Source organism: Hordeum vulgare, chromosome 4H (genome assembly GCF_904849725.1).
Source record: "Hordeum vulgare subsp. vulgare chromosome 4H, MorexV3_pseudomolecules_assembly, whole genome shotgun sequence".
Taxonomy (NCBI): Eukaryota; Viridiplantae; Streptophyta; class Magnoliopsida; order Poales; family Poaceae; genus Hordeum; species Hordeum vulgare.
Window position 1 is genome coordinate 241,655,795 of NC_058521.1, and position 4,901 is coordinate 241,660,695.

The window sequence follows — 4,901 nt, forward strand, 5'->3', positions numbered from 1 at the left end:
GAAGATAGTGGCATGTCATTAGGATCTACGGTAGCGTTTCTACTAGCAACCAAATTCATCAACTCGTCCATCTTAGCACTAAGCGAGTTAATATCTTCTATAGCGTGCACCTTTTTGCTAGCAGGCGACCTTTCAGTGTGCCACTGAGAGTAGTTGGTCATGATATTGTCTAGGAGTTTTGTAGCGTCTCCTAAAGTGATTTCCATGAACGTTCCACCTGAGGCGGAGTCCAAGATATGTATAATCATCCACAAACTCAAGCCATGAGTAGGACAATTTCTAATCATAAGCTTCATCCTCTCCCAAGATTGTGCAACGTGTTCATGATCAAGTTGCTTGAAATTCATGATATCGTTACGTAAGGAGATGATCTTAGCCGGCGGAAAATACTTGGATATGTAAGCATCTTTGCATCTATCCCAAGAATCGATACTATTTTTAGGCAAAGAAGAAAACCAAGTTTTTGCACGATCTCGCAACGAGAAAGGAAAAAGTTTCAACTTAATCACATCATTATCCACATCTCTTTTGTTTTGCATATCACAAAGCTCAATGAAGGTATTGAGATGGGATGCGGCATCCTCACTAGGAAGGCTAGAGAATTGCTCTTTCATAACAAGATTCAGCAGAGCTGCGTTGATTTCATACGATTCCGCACTAGTGGCGGGAGCAATCGGAGTACTAATAAAATCATTATTATTAGTGCTCGAGAAGTAGCAAAGTTTGGTGTTTTCAGACATGATCTCTTCAACAAAAAAACAAGCACACAAGCAAGCAAGAAAACTGGCAAAGGCAAAAGAAAACGGCGAAGGCGAAAGGCGAATGAAAACGGCAAATGTGAAGTGGGGCAGAGGAAACCAGAGGCAACTGACAACAAAAGTAAATGCAAGAGGAGAGTTTGTGAGACCTACTTGGATAGATCTTGTTTTCTCCTCCCCGGCAACGGCGCCAGAAATACTTCTGATGTTTGTTGTGTATCCCTTGCAATGGCACCAGAAATAGTTGTGTCGACGGCACCAGGAATCCTTCAGCTACGGCTACGCCTTAAGGGACTTGCTAGGCAAGTATGCAAAGGATTTCCCACGTGGCCTTGGAGCCTTGCTTTGGTGTTCCCTTGAAGCGGAAAGGGTGATGTAGCACAGCGACGGTAATTATTTCCCTCAGTTTGAGAACCAAGGTATCAATCCGGCGGAAGAGTATCTCAAGATCCTGCACAAACACAAAAGCTTGCACCCAACGCTATGAAGGGGTTGTCAATCCCTTATAGATTGTTTGCCAAGTGAGAACTGAAAGCGGCAAAGTAACAAAGCAAAGTAAAAGAGGAGATGTAAACGATGGATGTGAATAGACCCGGGGGCCATATTGTTTACTAGTGGCTTCTCTCATGAAAGCAAGTAGACGGTGGGTGAACAAATTACTGTCGAGCAATTGATAGAACTGTGCAGAGTCGTGACGATATCTTTGCAATGATTATTTCTATAGGCATCACGTCCGAAACAAGTAGACCGATACTTTCTGCATCTACTACTATTACTCCACACGTCGATCGCTATCCAGCATGCATCTAGTGTATTAAGTCCATAAGAACAGAGTAACGCCTTAAGCAAGATGACATGATGTAGAGGGATAATGTCAAACCAATGATAAAAACCCCATCTTTTTACCTTTGATGGCAACTGCTTGATGTGTGCCTTGCTGCCCCTACTTTCACTAGGAAAGGTCACCACATGGCAAAACCCAAAACCAAGCACTTCTCCCATTGCAAGAATCGTAGATCTAGTTGGCCAAACAAAACCCAAGACTCGGAGAGACTTACAAGGATATCAAATCATGCATATAAGAAATCAGCAAAGACTCAAGTATATATCATAGACAATCTGATCACAAGTGCACAATTCATCGGATCTCGAAAAACACACCACCAAAGAAGATTACATCGGATAGATCTCCATGAAGATCATGGAGAACTTTGTATTGAAGATCCAAGAGAGAGAAGAAGCCATCTAGCTACTAACTACGGACCCGTAGGTCTTAAGTGAACTACTCACGAGTCATTGGAGGGGTGATGATGATGATGAAGAAGCCCTCCAACTCCAAAGTCCCCTCCGGCAAGGTGCCGGGAAGGGTCTCCAGATGAGATCTCACGGAAACGGAAGCTTGCGGCGGCGGAAAAGTATTTTTGAGGCTCCCCTATTTTTTGCGGAATATTTGGGAATTTATAGGCCAAAGACCTAGGTCAGGGGGCGGCCAGGGAGGCCACAAGCCTGCCCACCGCCGTGTCCCCCTGGTGGCGGAGTGGGGGCTTGTGGGCTCCTTGGAGCCCATCTGGCTTGGCCTAAAAGCCCCGTGGACGTCTTTCGATCGGGAAAAATCATTACGCGGTTTTTCTTTCGTTTGGACTCCATTCCAAAATCAGATCTGAAAAGAGTCAAAAACACGAAAAAAACAGGAACTGGCACTTGGCACTGAATTAATAAGTTAGTCCCAAAAACATATAAAAGGTACATAAAACAACCAAAGAAGACAAGATAACAACGTGAAACCATCAAAAATTATAGATACGTTTGAGACGTATCAGGGCCCACCATCGCTTCTTCATAGTTCAAAGGTTCACCATTGTCTAACAACATGATTTCCATTACAGGGTTGTCGTACCACTCTGGTGCGGATCGTGCCCTTGTCGACCTTCGTGGTTCAGTAGTAACTTGATCCGAAGCTTCATGATCATTATCTTTAACTTCCTCTTCTGTTGGTGCAGGCGCCACAGTAACAATTTCCCGCGCTGCGCTTCTTTCCTGTTCGAGAGGGGGTGTAATTACCTCATCAAGTTCTACCTTCCTCACACTTACTTCTTTTGAGAGAAACTCTTTCTCTAGAAAGGATCCGTTCTTGGCAACAAAGGTTTTACCTTCGGATCTAAGATAGAAGGTATACCCAATAGTTTCCTTAGTGTATCCTATGAATACGCATTTCTCCGCTTTGGGTTCGAGCTTTTCTGGTTGAAGTGTCTTCACATAAGCATCGCAGCTCCACACTTTAAGAAACGACAACTTAGGTTTCTTGCCAAACCATAGTTCATACGGTGTCGTCTCAACGGATTTATACGGTGCCCTATTTAAATTGAATGCTGTAGTTTCTAATGCGTATCCCCAAAATGATAGCGGTAAGTCGGTAAGAGACATCATAGATCGTACCATATCTAATAAAGTGCGATTACGATGTTCAGAAACTCCGTTGCGTTGCGGTGTGCCAGGCGGCGTCAGTTGTGAAACGATTCCACACTTCCTTAGGTGTGTGCCAAACTCGTGACTCAAATATTCTCCTCCACGATCAGATCGTAGACACTTAATTTTTCTGTCACGTTGATTCTCGACCTCACTTTGAAATTCCTTGAACTTTTCAAACGTCTCAGATTTGTGCTTCATCAAGTAGATATACCCATACCTACTCAAATCATCGGTGAGAGTGAGAACATAACGACAGCCACCGCGAGCTTCAACGTTCATTGGACCACACACATCAGTATGTATTATTTCCAATAAGTCGGTTGCTCTCTCCACTATTCCTGAGAATGGAGTCTTAGTCATCTTGCCCATGAGGCACGGTTCGCATGTGTCAAATGATTCAAAGTCAAGAGACTCTAATAGTCCATCAGTATGGAGCTTCTTCATGCGCTTGACACCGATATGACCAAAGCGGCAGTGCCACAAGTATGTGGGACTATCATTATCAACTTTACATCTTTTGCTACTCACACTATGAATATGTGTAACATCACGATCGAGATTCATCAAGAATAAACCATTCACCAGCGGAGCATGACCATAAAACATATCACTCATATAAATAGAACAACCATTATTCGCATTAAGCAAGACCCTGATACAATATTCATGCTCAAAGCTCGGGCTAAATAACAATTATTAAGGTTTAAAACTAATCCCGACGGTAGATGTGGAGGTAGCGTGCCGACGGCGATCACATCGACCTTGGAGCCATTCTCGACGCGCATCGTCACCTCGTCCTTGGACAGTCTCCGCTTATTCCGCAGTTCCTGCTTTGAGTTGCAAATGTGAGCAACAACACCGGTATCAAATACCCAGGAGCTACTACGAGCGCTGGTAAGGTACACATCAATAACATGTATATCACATATACCTTTAACGTTGCCGGCCTTCTTATCCTCTAAGTATTTGGGGCAGTTCCGCTTCCAGTGACCCTTTCCCTTGCGATAGAAGCACTCAGTCTCAGGCTTGGGTCCATTCTTTTTATCCTTCCCGACATCTGGCTTACCGGGCGCGGCAATGGCTTTGACGTCTTTCTTGAAGTTCTTCTTACCCTTGCCCTTCTTGAAAGTAGTGGTCTTGTTGACCATCAACACTTGATGCTCTTTCTTGATTTCTACTTCTGCAGACTTGAGCATCGAGTACAACTCAGGAATGGTCTTCTTCATCCCTTGCATGTTGTAGTTCAACACAAAACCTTTGTAGCTTGGTGGGAGAGACTGGAGGATTCTGGCAATTATAGCATCATCCGGAAGTTTGACTCCAAGTGAAGTCAGACGACCGTGTAACCCAGACATTTTGAGGATGTGCTCACTGACAGAACTGTTCTCCTCCATCTTACAGCTAAAGAACTTGTCGGAGACTTCATATCTCTCGACACGGGCATGAGCTTGAAAAACTAGCTTCAGCTCTTGGAACATCTCATATGCACCGTGTTGCTTAAAATGCCTTTGGAGCCCCGTTTCCAAACTGTATAACATGCCACACCTAACCAGAGAGTAGTCATCACTCCGCATTTTCTAGACGTTCAGAATGTCCTGGGCTGCTGCGGGAGAAGGAGGGTCACTTAGCGGCGCATCAACGACATAAGACTTTTTAGCTGCTTCAAGGCTGAGC